The sequence below is a fragment of the Ischnura elegans genome (genome assembly GCF_921293095.1).
Source record: "Ischnura elegans chromosome 13 unlocalized genomic scaffold, ioIscEleg1.1 SUPER_13_unloc_1, whole genome shotgun sequence".
Taxonomy (NCBI): domain Eukaryota; kingdom Metazoa; phylum Arthropoda; class Insecta; order Odonata; family Coenagrionidae; genus Ischnura; species Ischnura elegans.
The window spans coordinates 17,484,314-17,505,560 of NW_025791657.1; the positions used below are offsets into that span (position 1 = coordinate 17,484,314).

Below are 21,247 nucleotides of genomic sequence, written 5' to 3' on the forward strand. Positions count from 1 at the left end.
GGCAACCCCTTTTTAAAAAGTTAGAATTGCTTACTGTACCATGTATTTACATTTTATGTGCATGGGTTTTTACAAGGGAAAATTTATCTTTGTTTGTGAAAAGCATGTGCTACCATGAACATAATACTAGACAGGTAACTGAACTATATCTCCAACAAAATGGTGAAGTCTCTTCTAGGAGGGTCCCAGAGTTGTGTATTAAATTCTGCAATGCCCTTTCAGTTCATCTAAAACCACTCCAACAATGTCTGAATTAAAATGCCAGCTAAGGTCATTCCTATTGTCAAAGGTTTTTTACAGTATGCAGGATAACTTCTTTTAGTTTTAATCTGACCTTCAAATGACATTCTTTTAATGCCTCTAGGATATAATAAATTATTATTTCCAATTTTTATTACTAAGGAACCATAACTTTCATAGTTATTGTGATTCCGACCCTTTTAGTCGCCTCTTACGACAAGCAGGGATACTGCGGAGGTATTCTCGAATCCCCTCTCCGCAGGGAATGCTTTCCTAAACAGCTACTATAAAATGCTTGTTACACTAAAGAGTAACTCTGATGTTTTATTTTAAGAACAATGCACAAGCAGCCTACATCTGATGGTGAAACTCCGAAAAAAAAGAATAAAATCAAGTTGCTAATTCACCACCAAAACTTATATTACAACTGAAAGCAATGTTGCACATGAAATGCATATATTTTCTTCCAAAGTTAGGAGAAGAAGTGTGACTGCAATGTATAAGAAAAGGTATTCCAGTATATGCAGATTGTACAAAAATTCACGTTTTAAGGAAACTGATTCGATGGCCCACTGTGGTGCAAGTATAGAGAATATACACTTTCACAATCGAAGATGATGAAATGATGACATTAACAACCTAATTTAAATGTGATTTTACAAATCAATAAAATTCTTAACTGTATACCTGGAAATGTCTGTGGTAATACTTACAGACAGTTACTTTGGTTGAAGTAATCCAGTACAATTAAATAGTTGGCATACATATAAGTATTGCATATAAGGTACAAGCAATTTAAGGCTAATAAGATTCTTTTGCATGAGCAGAAACAAAGGAGAGATTAATATTTATTTGTCACAATCAATCGAAATTTTGTCAGCAACATTTACAAATGGTTGTTTCACATTTTTTTAGTGATTTGGGTAAAATAGTTCAAATTCTGGCCACTTTATTTCCTTCAACAGCTATTTCATTATTGCTTTCTTATTCCTATTCCTATTTGAGGTGAGATTTGTGAAGTAAGATACTTAAACAGTGAAATACATAGGTGGACACCATGGGTTTCACACCTCTTGATGCTTAGTTGTATGCAGGCAGATCAGGACTGCATTCTTGCCATTAAATCCAGCCTCTGCTGTGCCTGGATTAAGATGAATGCCTCATGCTTCAGTACTTCTGGGTTAACATCCATACATCACTTCAAAGCCTTGAGTTGAGCCTCTGGAAGGCATGGCTCTCTTCAGTGTATCCATATGTTGTTTGGATAGACAGAGGGAAGAGATTTCCTGTTGTCCAAGTTCGCCTCTGCTCTGTCTTTTACATATCTTAAGAAATCCATCTGGAACAGTCAAGTAAAGAATACCTACATGACAATAATTGGACAAAAAATCTGGATAAACTTAAAAACTGCCTCATAAAATTATATGTATTGGAAATAATGATTAAGATAATAATACCAATTAGGCATTTTAGGAAATTTAATATTCTTATAATGTGGGTATACCACAGTTCTAAGAAGTTAAGACCCTAGAGGTAATTCCACAGTTGGCGCTGATGAGACTACATCACCACTAACCACTTCTAGCCATTGCCTAGAGATGTTACAGCATTTTGCAGCCTCTTATTAATGGGAGCAGTAGGAAGGGAAGAGGATGAACAAGAGACTGTTCAGGCCTACTGAGGGTAGAGATTATACCAGAGGTTACATAGGTCAAATTCCAATGCAACAACACCACTTCAGTTTATACCATATATGTACTAACACGAGTACATCTGCGAAGCATTTCAGCAAACGAGAACAAACTACATATGACCAAAGCCCTGGTACACCAATGCAGCTGCCAAAAAGCTATAAACCAAAGTAAATCTCTAAAGCACCATGTAGTGCTGAAGGATATGCATCAAATTAACAGATAAAAACGCTGACTTGCAAAAACAGACCCTCTTAGAATAAGAAACCATTGCTGAGAGAATCATTGCATCTACAAGATGGTTGGTGGAATTACGGTAGCTGCAGGATGGAGAGTGAAAAGTGCTGACATTCACAGAAATTCAATTTTTATGTAGTACGGTACTACCATGCATACATTATTGATGAGTTAAAACAGAAATATAAAAAGAGACTATCCTCACTTCAGTGAGAAACAATACTATGAATCATCAACCAGTCATGAACAAACAAATGCATAAAATTCAACAAAAATGTAATACATTTGATAAAATGTTTTAGTAGCTTACACACACAACACGTAAACATATTAACGTTGAAAATAAGGACGTGGATTTACCACTTGAGGCTTTTGAACATGAGTGCATTATATTTAAAAATCCAATTTGAATGAACCCATGCTTGCCGATCCCTTCAGTTTCACCAACTGGCAGGATCCCCAAGCATGGATGCTCTAATGTCACCATAACTCAAGACCCTTTCTAAAAAGGCCCCATTCCACTAAAAATTACTTTTCCCATTAACATTCATGATAACATAGAAACCTGAAATCAAAGATTGAAGGAAAATCCTCCACTCCTCCACATGACAACAGAACTCCACATTTCTGAGTAAAAAATTGCTGAAATGGGTAGGTAGGCTATATAAGTGTTCTCCAATGAACCTCCTTTGAGAGCCCATGCATTGATATATGATGCAACATGCTTCTTATTATAGCACTCACTATCAGCATATCATTCAACGATATATTTGCTATGCTAAAATTAAAAAAATATTATTTCTCACTTTAAAAATTTTTAATTTTTTTATTACATGCATACATACTTAGCATGCATACATTACATACATAGTTCTGAACAAAACATTCCCCACCAGACATGCAGAACTGCCACGTATTTCAATTAATGCCAAAATCATATCAAATAACTCATACAGGGGATCAGGTTAAGTTGATATGATGTGAATAAATTGTGCAACAGCGTACCCCTAAGAAGCTCCTTTTTGGAGCTCATGCATTAATATATCATGCATGGTTTCTCTCATTAAGGCATATGAATTGCCACTTTAACTAAAAATAAATCTATTTTGTAACGATGATCAATTTTTTAAATATCTGTTCCTATACAAATAAACACACGATCATGTAATACTCATGTTTCGTGCACACACATGACTTAAAACACAAAAACTACCGAGCTTTTAAGTAAGCAGAAGAATTAACTCTTACATTTGATAGCAGAAATCCCATATATTTATGTATGGAATATCTGCTATCATCATATTAATTCAGCTTTTGCGAGTCCTCGCTCGCTAACCTACTCATGAACAATACTGATTAAAAGCTGTCGTAGGAGTATTGCAATAGAATTACAGCCACGGAAAATTTTAAGGAAAAACACGACAGGCACATAGCGTGAACCTTTCCAAGAGATTGAACAACAATGAGGGGAATCTAAGCACCATAGTACAATAACCACATCGTAGATTTCACAAATCCACTCCCACCCCTCCATCAGCCAATGCCTCTGTAGTTTTTTTCCTTTTCGAGACCCCAGAGACCATAAATCACTTACCTCAAAGGAAAAGCTCAAGTTACACGGGGACAATGGAAACGTGTGTCATCCCTACACCAATTCACCAACTGACCTCTTTTGGTCTACCAGGTTCAATTCACCCAGTTTCTGGAGGCCAAATCCTATGTGAGTCACTTACTTAGCTCGAAGATAACTCCCTAGCTTTCAGCAATTTTATGATTGTATGACATGCATGTGGATCAAAAAAGAATGAGACCTAACGTGACACATATTTGACATCATTTAAGTTTTCTCTAATCTATTGACCCCAAGATTTATAGTTACAACAAGGCTACTAATATTCAACTTAGTCTAAACAGAACCATTTCAGAAGAAACAAGCGTAGCATGAGTGCATTCAAACAAGACAATACAGACTGGAAACTTCAGGTAACGCAAACTGCTTATATCACATCTTTCGCCCCTTGACTTTGAAGGCAACCAAGTAACATGCAAGATCGGACGTGTTGCTCCTTTGCTCGTAGCCTCATTGCTTGAAAGACAGAGCGTGCTCCTTCCCCTCAACCCCTCCTTCAGTGCTCTTCACTTAAAAGCATTTCCGATTTCTTCTATCCACCATTTAGTCCAACAATGTACACACTAGCTCAAATATTTTAAACTGCAGCTGTTTACACCAATATAATTTTCAGTTGTAATTATCCTCATAATAGCACCTGACGATGATTTTTGAAAAATCAGGGCCTTAGCGTAATGGACATTACTTGGTAAGGCAGATGTTGACTATTAACCAGGTATTGTCCTTCAAAACTATGAGTTTCCCCATGTTTCTCTTTGCGTTTGATATGTGATTACCATTTGCAGTAAAAATGCCGCAGGATGCCCACTGGTGGCAGTAAATTAAGTGTGCCCTCCAGAGAAAAAACCCAGTGCAAACTTTTCCATGCATACCTCTGAGGTACGGACATGATGGTGCTATGCTAAGGAGTAAGAAAAGCAAACAGGAGCATTTTAAAAATATGTCACTAAGGGAGAAACTCCCCTGCCTGCCGCTTGTTTTTGAACTAGGGTTTCAGGTGACAGATACACGTTGAAAACCAAGGCCACTCAGTTCCCCTTGGGCTTGCGACCGGTGAAGGGGAGGGGGAAGATAGGAAGTTTGTGCAAGAGACACACTCCCATTTTTGGATGAAATATCTGGGAAAAAAGTTGTGCCTCTTACACGCGCTAACACGTTATATTTTGCCCAAAGTGGTGAAAATAATTTTTGTGATGACTGCCTAATTCTGGGCTCACCAGCGTGTTTCTCATTTTTAATTGACCAAAATTTCAACGCCCATCCTGCATTTGTCTTCAGGTCAAAGGTAACAAGTCTCCCCATCTCACTAAATGATCACGCTGCAGGCAGGCATGACATAAAAACTGTAGTGGCGAGTCTATTCTCACCTAAACCAGTTAGACTAAAAGTTAACATAAAAGTGACTTTGCGCATATATGCTTTTGATGTCTGTAGTGTAGTTTGCATGGGAATGAAACTTATAAAATTAATTGAATAACAACTTTTGTCAAAATGGAGAATCAAACATTACAAAAATATACAGTAATTACCTTTCTTTTGTTGATTCAATAATACCTTTCCTTTATTTCATTTTGAATACAGTTTTTTTTCTTTCTTTAATATTATTTTATTTTCTGGATTGATTCGCATCAATGAATGCATTCTTTAGACAAATTAAATGCAAAAACTATGACTTTCGACCTGTGATTTAAAGGAGATTATAGGGTTGCCACTCTGGCTACATAGTGAAATTCAGTTTTTTCCAGGTTTTTTCAGGTTTTCAGGCTCAATGTAGTCAAATTCACAGTCTGTTAATAAGTCAACAATAAAATAATCACCGGCCGTATATCAACTAAAAATTAACATATGCAACCGATGCCATGAATGTAAACGCAGCAATGAAAAGTGATATCTGTTATGACATCACCTATGGTTTGCAAAATTCCGGAAGGCCCAACCCAACTGTGCTCTTGCCCGGACTCTGAATACCAAAGCCACTTTTAATATGCTAATACCCTTAGGACCTTCTTCCGTCTGGACACTGGAAGTCCTTTTTCAATTCCTTGGCAAGAGATTGTTTTTTGCGCACTTTGTTATTATCGCACAGTAACCAAATTTCCCTTACCCAATCTTTCAAATTCTACAGGTACATGTAAGTTAGAGTACATTCTAGAACATGTAAGTTATTTTAACATAAGTATAAATTATTGTGAGTCGTAAATAATATTTCTATTAAAAACAGTGCCTAGTAATAATTTGATGGTGGACTCATGGCCTAGAGGGTCTACTACAGTGCCTGGGGTAATAGCCCGGCACCCCATTGAGTTGAGTCCCAAATCAGTGGGAAGGAAACACAAGAGTATTCCTCTCAAAATTACACCTCAATAGAGAGAGATTAAAAGTATTCTAATGCTATGTGTAGAGTGGAAAACATTTTTCTTTGGCAGAAAGAGTTAAGTAAGCCACCTTCAACATGGAGTTTGCCTTAATCAATAACTCACTGACCAGAGGATCTTGCTCAACTCCAGCATCAAGCAGCGGTTTTTCTGTGGCCTTTACCCTCCAATCATAACTATAGCTGGAAGGTGCAGCGTTACTCAGGACACTGGGGATTCTGAAAACACAGTAGTCCTCATAGATACTGTTTTACCTTAGCTTGTCCAGACAGACAGAACAGACGCATCTCGGGAAGCCATCTGACTGCACAACCTACAAATCAAGAGGGAAATTTTTCATACTAATAATAGCTCCATTGAAATCATTTCTTCAAATTCTCCTCAGTCAAAATTGCGATCGTTGAACAACGATGCCGAGTCATGAAAATCAATCGATAGTCAAAGTATGGCTTGATTAGGGCTGAAGTACAAGAAAAAATTCCTTTAAGTTTAGGGCCCCACAGCGACAATATCTCTCGTTCTGTCTAACAATTACACCTCAACAATTACCATAATTCTAAATGCATTATAGAAATAAACAAGGACACAACTCACTTCAATTAGAAATAAGTCAGATATCACTCAAGAAGTTTTTTAAGGATGCCCAAGACAGTGGAGCAATAAACATATCCCTCTTAGTAGTTTTTGACCTCTGATGAATACGTAGGGGTCAAATGTCACAGAATCTTTCACAGGAATATCAGGACAACTTCCATGACAGACAAAAGACTTTAAAGGTTGTTCCAAGGTATGTTGCTGTCCACATATCATAAAGTAACCCTACATAAATAACGAAGTTACACATTGACCTTATTGTGTCTCAAAAACTGTTTGATGCATTTTTCAAGTATTTTCATGCAGGCACCCTTACCTCAGCAACAATGTTACCCATTTGGGAAACTCTTCAGCTGCATGTTTCTTTGGCATTAGTTCGTCGTTAGTCATAGTGGAAAGAACCACCGTGAAGACCCCTACTCCCGCAATCAGGGTGGATATAATCGAGACTTACATATTAAACGGAAAGTCAGTTATCAAAACGATTCGTAAAATTTTCTTTGAGCATTGGCGTTTGCCTTAGAAGAACAGAGGACCACAGGTTATACAACGAATTCAGGAAGGGAAATTGCTTCATCATGGAACATCTTAAGATGAGGAATTGTAAAGGACACCCAACAATGTTATCAAAGCACAGAAACACAGCTGTGGCTTCAGTCTTCAGCCATCAAGATCCATCCACCATCGTGCTCTTTCATTGCACATTTCCAGATCTGTGTTACAACACCCTTTCAAATTCTAAACTTGAGGCCTTATAAAATGAGAATGGTGCAGGAGCTTTGTGAAGGAATGGCTATCGAAACCATTTCAGCAACTGGATGATTGACAAGCTTAATGAAAACCCTTTGATCACATTTCAGGTTAGTATCTTATTCATTCTGTTGTTTTATGTCATTTTTCTTTGCTCTTACTGTCTTTTGATAATATTATATCAACTAGTATGATGTATCTAAATTAAAAATGAAATTTATCCACTGCCTTTATGTTTCAGCTCATGCTTTCGGACGAAGCAATATCTTTTTAAAATGGTGCTGTGTCTTCAACCCATGCACGATATTGGGTGACAAGTAATCCCAAGGCACAGCGTGAGCGGTCGTTAAACAGAAATGAAATAATGGTGTTCACGGCCATTACAGCTAGCCATCTTTTTAGGCCATACTTTTTCGAAAGGAATGTGAGGACACACCTATCAGGCTATGCTGGAGGAAAGCCTTTCCCGGGATATGGAGCGTGAAAACTTTGGAAATGCTGAGGAAGTGTGGTTGCAGCAGGATGGAGCTCCTGCACACAGGTCTAAGGCAGTCCTCAATGTGCTGAAAGAGAAATTTGGAAATCGGCTGGTGTCCATGGGGACAGAAGTTGAGTGGCCACCAAGAAACCCCAACCTCACTCCGTGCGGTTTCTTTCTATGGGGATTTTTAAAGCAGCTAGGGTATAAAAAACATTTAATAATGTTGTAGAACAGAAAAGAGAGATAATAAGATGTGCAGAGTTTATTACCCCAATTATGCTCGAGGACGTTTTTACTGGATCATTTGTCAAGTGAATTACATTGTGCCTGGCATGGGAGGGAGGGCAAATTGAATAATGGGTACTCTATATTTATTTATATTATTATTTATAAATATGACTGACTTTCTCATTAATGTAAACCAAATTTTTACTTTCAATTTAATGCACAGTTAAGTTTGAAATTGGCTCAACTCAACCCAACCTCCCTTTCTTAATCACTAATTTAGTAACATTGAAATGGGAACGGCACCACCCTTTAGAACACATTTTAAACCTTTAATTTAGCATGGTGTTCACCGCTCCATTGTCTTGGGGCATCCTTGAAAACCTTCCGGCTAGCGGGTTAATTCCCTGGATATTTTTGTGCAAACCTCAGCGAATGTTGGCCACCTTATGACCTCAGTAGGGTAACGACTTAACAAAATGGGCACTATTCACTCACTAGGTCACCCTTTGGGTGGGGACATTAGTTTCGTTGATATATCAAAGCATGCCTTCATGATCTTTGACTCCCATTATGACCTATGGAGGTCAAAAAATCAACAATACTGATAAATGAACTACAAAACTGTCGTAAGAACCCTTAAAAACCCATGGTTCGACACGCTGGTTGTCACGATGGCCCGACGTTTACCTCTAAGACCCTTGACCCCCATTGTGACCTCCTAAGGCCAAAATATCAACAATACTGATAAATGAACTGCAAAAATGACTAAAGCACCCTTATGTCCTTGACTGTGACCTTACTGGGTCAACAGTTGAGTTTTCGTGAACAAAAGTGTTATTTTCGGTTTCCTCGTATCTGAAAACCTAAGAATTGACATTCTGATCAATGAAATTCTGACTTTTTTCTATCTCGATTTTTTTAACATTGAAACCCCATAAGGCAAATTCATAATTTTGGTTTGGGCCCACATTGTAAGGTCAAAATTCTAAAATTTTGCTTGCATTCCGCAAAACATAGGACCTTTCCCCACAAGTATGCCAATTTTCACAAATATTTGCTGGAGTGGGAGTTACTAAAATTAGAGGTCAAAAATGACGCACCACCGTTGGGACAGTCTGTACAATAACATAAATCTAGGAAGCAAGATGTATAGATCAGAATTCCTGCAAAAAATTTTGAGGGAGTTGGCAGTCACTTATAAGGATCAGATCAGAAATAAAATGATCTCAAATGAGCTGAAAAGAAAGACAGCATATTTGCTGATTTATCAACACGTGAAAGTGCTATGGAGAAAAGAAAAGAAATAAGTGGTAGATGTATCATTTGTCTGCAGAATAAAGACATTAAAACAAAATTGTTCTGTTGCTCGTGCAATAATTGGATGTGCGTGAACAATATGATTTATATTTCCAAGGACTGCAAGAAAAATTCTAAGAGCTACTGACGAGGAAAATAAGGTGTAAAAATATCAATATGTGTTTATCTTCATTAGGAACCTAGACTACGAAACTTTGATAAGTTGCTGAAATATGAGTAAGCACCAGGCAAAAATGGACTACTGTGCTAATGCCACGATAACATTATTCACTGTGCATATTGAAGATTCTAAGGAAGTAATTTTTGTAGGAGACAGATGAGGATTAGGCTATAAATTTTGGGGGGAACATCACCCCCAAGTATAGTCTCAGGATAATCCAAGTATTATCAGGTACGTATTAGAAGTGTGAACAAAATTTCTCAGATGGAACACCGAGTCACAATGGTCATTGTTTCAGACATGTCAACACTATAATCGAGCATCGCTTTTCTGGGCAATTGTGAGTCACCTCTACCATGAGGATGACACTCTCCCTTCACATTAAAACTGCAAGTAAAAATTGATTTAAATCATAATAAGTACTTTCAGATGATTAAATGATAGACTGAAACTTAAATTTTTCCCTTCTATTAGATTCCTTCACTATAAAATCTAATTCCATTTGTTCATATTTATTGTACTGCATTTGGGCAATGATAATAACAATAATTAAATTGTTTATTCTTCTATGGGATGACCCATTGTAGATTCAATGATGCTTTACTTAAAAATACATTAATCCTAGGAATTTTTTCAAATAAATTATTGTCTAACCCATTTTTTCAATGTTCTATGTGGTGTCAGGAGCACCCCACTCAAGTAACCTCAATTCGGAATCTCCCGCGAGTAACCGCGAGCTGGCTGAGCGTGACATCAGAGGCCAGTAAACAATAGGTTTATGCTGTGCCAGTAGACTATTTGTCCCAGTTTTAGTAAAACCTATGCATCTCTCAATACAATTTATTTTCTAATATCTTAATTCCAACATCAGTCATGTGAAATATTTATCCTGAATAATTGACAGGTTTAAAGAATGTATGCAAACTGGAAGATGCAGCACCATCTTGACAAATAGCACTTATTACTTCCTCATCCTCCTCATCCACGGAGATTTACACAGTATAAGCTTATTGCTCTCACTTAATGTTCTGGTGTCACCTTAGCCTCAAAAGTGCAAACGTTCAAATTTATTAACACTTGAACCTAACAAACTGCTGAAACAAGGTATGTCTCTCTTCCAGACCTTAGGATTGCTAAGTAAATCAGCGTAAAATATGATCCGTTGTATTTCTCCAAAATGTTAACATTACATACTCCAATATTGCACCATTAAAAGTAATGTACCATCTAACATCATCAACAAGTACCATCACCATTAAAGTACACATTAAAAGCAATGAGTAAATGACAGTAGTTAAATGAGACACAAACCAAGCTTTAGATTAATAGCAAATGAGATTATTGATTTAGTTTATGTTACATTTCAATTTCGCAGCTTTTCAACTCCGCACCAAGAAAATTTCATTACTGGAGAAGAAATAAGTGGCCATGAATTAATCTACCATCAGAATGTTCCCAGGATGCGTATTTACTAAGTCGGAGTCAACCATTGCACAATACAAGCACCGTAAAAACTTTAAACTATTAACCACTGTTTTTGACACACCCTTCAAGTTATGTATCATTATCGTCGTAGATCTTTGTTATCATTGTTAATGTTTTGTTATTGTCATGGAGTGAGTCTGCTTACTTGCTGATGTCACAGGGCGTTTTTGTAGCATGAAAGAATTTGGTAATTGTTGGGAACTTAGAAGATCTCTAGCAACAAGAATATTGAGAATCATGAATTATTTATATTGCATATACATTTTATAAGCAAAAATATTATTTTGCATACATTAATAACTTTAGCTTACTCATCTAAACTTGAAAAAAAAATTAGCTTTTTAATTTTAGGAGAGCACCCAATTCCTTTGTAAAGACTAGGAGAAATTCCCAATGGTAATACTTATGTTTTTCACTGCAATAACTCATTCAACCTGTAAACCAGTTCAAATAACCAGTCCACAAACAATTCTCAAAGCACTCAGTGATTTCAAAATTTTTAATACATTACGTTCATTTCTATGATGTACACCAACGCAAAAAACTTGAGAATAATTAAGAAAACAGACATAAAAAGTTCACATTAACATATGACCTCAAAAACAAATCGAATTTCAACAAAAAAGACAGCAAATATTTTGCACGAACTCCATGCTCATTGACGGCCTAGCTCATAACTGACCAGGCTAGCAAGAATTAGTTTAGATACCAGACTTCATTTGCGTATTGCACCACTAGAGGTTAACGTATGCAACAGGCTTACCATAAAAAAATGAGGTATATATAACGATGAGTGAAATATTATTGAGGTGCATTGCATTATTTTAAACATAGATATTTTAAAACTTTTTTCATTCGACATTAATGAGATTTTTTACAGTTTTTCATACTGAAAGACCATATATGAAATGTGGCCAAGTGCAAGCCATGAAGTACCTCTTGAACTTAGTGATCGCTACATAAACTATCACAAATTGTTCCTTGACCAAAGTCGTTCACCACTTATACTAAAAACTGCCCACGAAGACAGCCATTAAAATAAAATTGCAAAATATACTAGAAAAGAAGACTACAGTGAGTCCTCGTTTAATGTCACCTACCGTTCCTGAAAAATGTGACGATAAACGAAATGACGTTAATCGAAGCATAATATCCCATAAGAAACAATGTAAAAATTGAATATCGGCTCCTAGACCTCACAATTCCCACGTGAAAAAATTTTGGCGTATCATATCTGGGGCATTTTTTTACGGTGGTAATGCAAAACTATGGCATAAATACGAGTTCCTGTCTTCATCGATGACAGCATGCTGTCATCGATATGAATCCTTCTCCGTTTTTGTATCTTCCCGCATTTGCTTTTCGGCTTCGCTATGGAGTGCGGTACAATGAATGGTACCAGACGCAACAGACCGGGGATCCGGAGCATCGGTCCATAGACCCTACGTTCGCTACGAGAATTTCTTTTCGGACCGGTCAGGAGCGAAATGGCGGAAATGATCGAGGGCGGGCAAACTGGGATTATGAAATCGAAGAGATGGTTTTAATTGCGAATTGAGGCGGGCGGGCGTCGCCTGGGCATCATCATCGCTGAAACATCGTCGCAGTAACAGAAACCAAAATTATTGTGAACATTGTTATCTTGAACATTCTCGTGGAAGTGTCTCTGATGCTAAAATTTGCCAAAACCATAATTCAATTCAATTCATTTATTTACGGGATAACCCATTAACCATATTCTTACATTTAGTTTTACATATGATAAACAATACAAAATACTGAACACACATGCAATAAACCCAGAAAAAGAAAAAAAATCTATACAGAATTGCACATCAATGAATAAAACATGTAGAGAGATACAACAAAATAAAATTTAAAGTATAAACATGTTCTCCAGTAAAAAATTAAAAAAAAAAAAAGTTCATCTTTGCCACAGGTGACATTTGAATCTGGAAAAGGACATAGAGAAATCGTAACTTTGGCCAAGTCTATTAAAATTCCTCATCATTCTGGATAGCGGGGAGTTAAAGGCATAATTTGTTCTATGGTAGTTAATAACAAATGGGTGCGGATTTCTGGAATTATGTCGGGGTGCATTAAAATTTACTAAAGAAAGAAGAAAGGAACAGTCAATATAAGAATTAATAATTTTGTAAAGGAATAGGGCATCAATGGAGGAACGCCTGTCAGATAAGGATTTCAGATTTAAAAGGGATAGAAGATATGAAGTATTGTAATCAGAATGAGGTATTCCTAATTTGAATTAATAAATTTGAGAAATTTGTTTTGAACACGTTCAAGTCGTATTGAGTCTGTATTATAATAAGGTGACCAGTTTACAATAGAGTATTCTAATTTTGAGCGTACCAGAGCTATATAAATAGTCCTTTAAGCATGAAGATTGTTAAATTTTAGACAGATTCTCTTTATGAAACCTAAATTCTTTAGGGCATCGCAGACAGTTCGGTCTAGATGTACCTTGAATGAGAGCTGGCTGTCAAACCAAACACCTAAATCGCAGACAGCAGTAGGTCTACCTAATACAGTGGAATTAATGGTATACTCATGAAAGTAGGGCGTGCAAGAGTGATGGAAAGTCATTACACTACATTTTGGTACATTGAGTGATAACTCATTTGCATCAGCCCACTGCACTAGTTGGTCAATGTTTTTCTGTAGCACAAGAGAATCCTGCAGGGAAGCAATATGCTTATAAATCTTTAAGTCATCAGCAAAGAGCAAGAAGTTAACGTCATCGAATATATTATGAATATCATTTATAAAAAGACAAAATAGTAAAGGTCCTAGATGACTGCCCTGAGGTACACCAGATAGACAGGGAAACGGCTCAGAGAAAACATGATTAATACGGACCATCAGAGATCTGGATTTTAGGTAGTTCTCAAACCAGCTTAAGAGCTTGCCATGAATACCTAAGGAATTCAATTTGGATATCAGTAACTTGTGGTTCACTCGATCAAAAGCCTTACTGAAGTCAGTGTATATCACATCAGTTTGATAATTGGACTCCAAACCACCAACTATAAAATCTTGCAGCACCAATAGATTAGTTGAGGTTGATCGACCACGCATAAAGCCATGTTGCTGTGGTACTATAATATTTTTGAAATGAGGAGTAATTCGAGAAACCAGAATTTTCTCCATGATTTTAGGTACACAGGAGAGAGTTACTACAGGCCGGTAATTACTAATATCAGTTTAACCACCAGTCTTAAATATAGGTGTAATGTAGCTTAATTTCCAGTAAGAGGGGAAAAGACCATTATCTAATGAATGGTTGAAGAGCAGGGTGAGTGGAAATGTGAGTGATTGCGAGCAATTCTTAAGAAATATCGGTGGAATACCATCTGGCCCTGATGATTTGTTGATATCCAAATTTACTAACACATTCAACACTTCTGAAGAAGTAATTTTAAGAAATCCCAAATTAATAGATCAAAATTAACAATATACACACCGTTTTACACTTTGAATAGACTGACCGCATTACCGCCCAAGAAACAAGCAACCTGCAACGCCTTCCGATACGCCTTTTTTCTCGCGCGAAATTTAAAATACGTGACGTTATCACGAAGCGATGGGGCGATAAACGAATCACGGTCTTAAAATTTTTGTGACGTTATCGCGAAATGACGTTAAACGGGGTGACGTAGAACGAGGACTGACTGTATCCAGTTCAAGTAGTTCATTGCAATCTATACACTAACAATTATTTTTTTCATGTACTCCTAATTAAATAAAATTGATCTATAAAAAAAACCACATCCCATTAGTAAATAAACTTAAAAAATGGGCGCAAATATGATTCTAGAAATAACCTTAACTTTGAGTGTAAACCAAATAAAAAAGCTAACAATTTTCCATGTACTCAAAATTAATTAAACAAAATGGATCAATAAAATTAAACACATCCCATTCTCTAATCCATGAGTCTAATTGCAAAAAAAACTTATATGTACAAATAATAAGCATTTAACCATAAAAGAAGACAAAAAAATATATCACGAGAATCAAAATCATCACCTCATATTATTAACACCTGTTTACACCACACATTAACATACACAAGTTATTGAGTGAATGCATGAACGACTTTTGCAGACCAGAATGAAATGTGTACATATGCGTTGACCATATCAGAACAGGATCTATTGTCTATTCATGCATTCACACAAGTTGTGTGGTACCACGGTGCATTTTTGTTTACATTCATGAGTTCACATATTTAGATAATAACTGGTACAGGTAAATGCATGGAGTAAACAGACCTTTAAGCAAGAACGGTAAAGAAACGACCTCGACTGATTTAAAAAGCACTACTGAGTTTAATATCCCCTGCGAGAATTATGAGGACTCCTGCAAGGGAAAAACATCTAAATACAAAAAAAATAGTATTTCACAGGAAAAATATCTCTTAGAAATAACACACCTATGGGAATGAGCCCATTTTCCCTAGCAATAAATGTATACCACACTTTCATTTTTGACAGCACCAATATTATGTACACGAAATACTATTAAACAAAAAATTATGTGAACAAACATTTTTTTATGCGAGCGCATATATTTTTTTACTAACATCTGACAGATGTAATTTAAACAAATAATAAAGTTATCAAATCAATCAATTACGAAACAAATATAAAAAATGCATACGTATATAATATTGTAACATGGTAATGAATAGTGCACTAAGTAAATAGCCACAAATCAACTATCTAAACTTGTTTTAAAATACTTATATGGATTTGTTGAAATGCCTCATTGGATATTTTTTGCAGCTGAATTATTCTGTTGTAAAACAAAGAGGAGGTAAAAAGCAAAAGAAATACATGGAAAACATATTCCACAAAATTCATCACGTTCATTGATATGTGTTATGAGTTGGTCATTGGTAAATTCAAATTATTCACTTTTATGACTGAATGAATCGTAAACACTTGTTATACCAAAATAAAAAGCGACTTCGGTCGTCACCATTGAGGTAGCAAGTGCGAGTTAATTAATGCCTCGTCAGGATTCGGAAACACAATGTGGGAAATTGGACTTTTCTCACTGCTCCGTCGATCATTGGCGGGGTCCTTTCATAACATTCAATATTGTTAACTAACAAATTTAATGCTTCATTAAGTTTTGATCTCTAATAATAGGGAAGTGCACTAATTTTTTTTTATTGCTGAATTTGAAAGTTTTGCCTAAAAAAGAAACATTAGTATAGTCACTTTTATTTTCTGCATCTGGGGTATGCACTTTAAAACGTTTTGAAAGTCGGAAAATTTCATGTTGCGCTGAAACACAGTGCCTCCATCTTGATTGAGATGTGACGTCACAAGGCAGTAGTCACCAGTGGAGTATCGCTGTACTCCGTCGCCTTCTTTAGCGCGGCGAGAGTTTCCGGGAATCGGTGGAGTTTGCTTCCTAAAAATGTCGTCTAGTACCGAAAACATGAATTCAAAATAGAATTATAAATGATTTTTTGTTCCAAATTTCATCTCGACGTCGGAACAAAAGCCTGGAGAAGATATTCATTCCCGTGCCTTAAGCACAAGCTATACGGAATAAATGGTTCAAGGCTGCTCCTGACTCTTACCTATCGATGATATTCTGTTTTGAAGATCATTTGAAGGTATTGTAAGATCAAATTGATATTTATATTATAATAATTTACTTAATAGGTACCTCAGTCACATCAGAACGTGTGTTGAGTCAAAATATAGCATCTTCCGCGTAGACCTACGTAATTTATAAACTGAAAGTAGTTTGGTTAAAGAATTATGGCGCGACTGTTTTTTTACACGACCGGGCAAAATGCGTACTTTGCCCATGATATGTGCATATATCATAACAAACGATTTTTGTTAAAGTTAATCTTTATTTGTTGAAATTAGTACATTTATAGGTGATACAGATATAAAGGTACACGGCAGGTCGCGCGGCGTAATTTGTACTCCACTGGTGACGGGTTCATCTTGCTGATCTAAAAAATTAGCTACAATACCTCGGACTTTGAAAACTCGCAATATAGGCAGTCAAAGTACATTGTAAGAATACACGAGACCATTATAGCCCAGAATGTACGTACAATGTCGAAATCCTTGGTTTTCAAAGATTGACGTATTTTATACGCCAGCGCGCCCGGTCCAGGGTTATCAACTTTTATTTCATCCTATTTGTTAGTTGAAATTATATTTCAGAATGGTTCTTTTAGCACAGCTACTGAGGTAAACTGGTAGGTACTGAGTACAAGGTACTGAGGTATGTACTGAGTAAGTAAACTCCCTTTGGAGTAATGTGAATTACAAGTGTTCGAGATATATGGCATTTTATATTCCCTTAGTGTTCTTATTAATTATGCCTGTACGCATATTGTTGCTTGCCGCGAGCCTTTAATGTTATGTGCTCTTGCAAGAGTGGTTTTCATTTTTAATGTGGAAGTTGGTCAGTATAAGCAAAGAAAAAATTAACATTTTAGCGCACACCAACCCTTGTAGTCATCGTATCTCTGCGTTTGTAATGACACTGCTAAAATACCTAAACGCCATAATGACGATAAAAAAAACTGTCTCATGTCAATGATTGCTGCAATTATAATTAATGATAAACTAGACGCCGTATGATCACAATGAAGGCAACAAAAAATAATGCCATGACGTAGACTTGAATCATGGTCCTTCGGGTTATCTTTCCTTTGACTCGTGCACTCTACCACTGCCCCAACCGACCCATTAGGAAATTGTGGATATTTTGAATTTATATATATAACTTGTAAAAAGTAACGCATGAAAATTAATTAATTACAGCCTAACTAACGCCCTAATTGAAAAAGATGCAGCAAGGTACGCGGTCTCCCCTTGTTAGCCTTAACGTCTCGCATTCTATGGAGCGTTGAACCTGTCCTCCTTATTCAAAAATTCAGTAACCATAAATACATCAAAGTTTAGTATACCATTTATAAATCGTTGGAATTTTCCTTCTCCCAACCAAGATTATCTTTTCTTGAACCCATCCTGGACAGCTAACCATTGCAACAACCAGCCAGCTCGGAAATAAGGCTAACATCCCATGATTCTAGTAGCGAAGGGCGAACGTTCCGGCCGGCGTGAATACATACGCAACGAATAAGTCTTGCAGCAAACGTCTGAAATAGGTTTATTAGTTTGACTCGGTTCTTACAAAAAAAGTTTTGGCATGATAAACGGCATTGTGCCAAAATATACTCAGCGAAAAATAAATGCCATCATGCATTTATTAAAGATTCAATGTGCTATTCGTACTACTCTTTCCAAACTTGAAGTTGACACGTAAATGAATATTAATGTATTACGCAATGATGAAGTCGTTTACTCAAAAGAGAAGCAGCCACATATATAATCTGAAGATATTTTATGACAGCAAAAAACGGATACCCTCAAATTCTGTAATTTTTCTATGCAATAATAGTGGTAGAACTAAACGGTGTAGAAGCTGCCTTCTGCTACTGCCTTGTGACGTCACGGCCAATATTCAACATGGACACCCGTTTTCGCGGCCTTTGAATTTTTCCATATTTCAGACGGTTATCTCGAATCAAGTATTCACTATTAGGATTTAAACTGTGGTTTTACGACATTATGTTATTCTGAACTCTAATTTAAAAAATGTGTTTGGTGCATTTGAAACACTAGTGCACTTCCCTATTAGTGCTTTTCAGTTGATTTTTCATGTAATACATTGATGCAGTCACTAAGCATTTAGGCCTGTTTCCACGATGCATTAAAAGGTATGAGTTGATGTACGTTTTCTTGAATGATTTTTGTGGACCGGAACGGTATATGTGCGAATGCACGAACCGAATTAGAATAAGTTCTATTTTCTGTGCATGCATTCGCACAAGTTGGGTGGTCACACAGTGCATTATGGCGTTCACTCTCGCGTTCATACATTTAGACATTAACCCGTACGTGTACCGTGCAAACAAATACATCGCCCGCCTTGGCAAGTGATTCATCAAATACATGATTAATTACATTTTCAAGTTATTGCTATAATCTGTTGAAACCACAAGTACAAACATTTGACAAAAATTTCATTCCAGTCCATATGAACTTTTAACTATTAAGGCCGGGAAACACGTTAAGTTAACACGAACAAGTTAATATCTGGTTACGTGAATGATTTCACATTATTTGAAAGTTACACGAGGCTTCCAATGAAAAAAAATAAGATGCACTCACCCTCAGGTAATTTCTACACGAAAATTTAGTCAGTTCTGCGTCCGATTCATGACAAATATTTCTGAAATCGTTGACTTCGGTGAGCTTTTTCAAGCACAGTGTACATATAGTTGCATGCAGGCCATCTCCAACACCAACCTACGAAAGGAATGAAAACATATCCGCGAGAGATTTCAGACTTGCTGTAGAAAACATGCCCATAAAACGGAATAAAACAATAACTAAGGAGATCAGTAAAATGTAAACCCTCACTTACTTGTAAGTCAACAAAATCGCCTAAGGCACCCTTTACAGTTATCTGGCTTCCAGCAATCGAAAAGAATATGTTGTTATAATAATCATTTTTCTTCATGCAAAGTCTGCACGGAGTACCCTCGAAATTCCTTTCTGAAGACTCAGAGAAATTCCCAGTGGTAATACTCATATTTTCACATCAATAACTCATTCTATCTCTAAACCAGTTCACTCCTCAAACAAACGATGCACACAGCAATTTACAAATTTCTAATGCATTATGTTCATTTCTATGACTTACGCCAACGCAAAAACTTCAAAATAATCAAGTAAAAGTGCATAAAAAGCTCACATTTACATTGTGCCTAAAAATTAATCGCATTTCGACAGAAAAGACAGCAAATATTTTACACGGACTCGATGCTCATTGACACCCTTACTCCTAACTGACCAAGGTAACAAGGTTTAGTTTACATACCGGACTTAATTTGCATGTTGCACCGCTAGAGGATTGCGCATGCAAAAGGCCTAAAATCGAAAAATCAAATATTTCCGACAATATGTGATGCATCATTCTGGTTTATTGCATTATTTGAATAATACATATTTTAACAATTTTTAATGCTGCATTAGAGAATTTTGAACTCTTTCTCATAAATTCTCATTTCTTTAAAGACTGTAGATGAAATGTGACCTTGTGGACGACGAAGTTGGGCTTTAAATTTCGTTTATTGCCAGGTGATTGAATAACTTTTAACCAAACAATTTTGCACTAAAATCAATCGAGAATTTGATGAATTTTAAATGAAATGGTCCTTTATTGTTTTAAATAGAAATAAATTACTCTTCACACACCGATGTTTGTCCTGCTCTATAGGTGTGCTGTTGGCGGATAAAATGGCAACTAGAAAACTTAGGTTCTATACTGAGGTTGATTCTATAGTCTAATAATAACAAGTGAAAGTTATGGATTAATCTTATCGTGGATGTTTGTCCGAAGAATTTACAGTCGTGTCATAAATTGTTGAAAATTTTCTCAATCCATGCTATTGAGTCGTCATATATCTTTCCATCGATTCATCATGTGTTGGATTTTGTGTTCCTTTCTTTGAGAATTCTAAAGTATTATATTTTCACTCATCATCTTAGTCAATGTAGTTTCCTTGTTGGAATTTGTGATCTTTGTCAATGCTGAGTAGATGATTTCTTTGACGATAAACATTTAAAAAGTAAATAAGATTTTGAATCGAAAACATGAGTCGCACCATCGGGATTTTCACGGAATCTTCAGATAGGAATCCAGAAATAGACCTTTGCAGACTTTGTAGGGAGAAGCATGATTGTTATTACAGCATATTCACTTCGAATGTAGCATGCGAAATAACTGTGAAGGATGCCCTACATGATTTAGTTGGTTTACAAGTAAGTGGCTCATCAAATTTACTTGAAATGTAACAAAATAATTATGAATAATGCCTTACATGATTTAGTCGGTTTACGTGTAAGTGGCACATTAAATGTTTTCGTTTTTCTTGGCAATGGTGCTTACTTCATTTTATGATTTAATTCCAAACTATTGATGTGTAAC

At 36.2% G+C, this 21,247-nt stretch overlaps 1 long non-coding RNA gene across 1 annotated transcript; it reads right to left on the reverse strand.

Annotated features, from left to right (window-relative positions):
* Window positions 1-804: 804 nt before the first annotated feature.
* LOC124172435 lies at window positions 805-19,465 on the reverse strand. The gene is made up of 3 exons (XR_006868166.1): window positions 19,426-19,465; window positions 6,283-6,486; window positions 805-1,579 (listed from the first exon to the last, which is right to left on the reverse strand). It is a non-coding gene; the product is annotated as an uncharacterized LOC124172435 (long non-coding RNA).
* Between the last annotated feature and the right edge of the window lie 1,782 nt (window positions 19,466-21,247).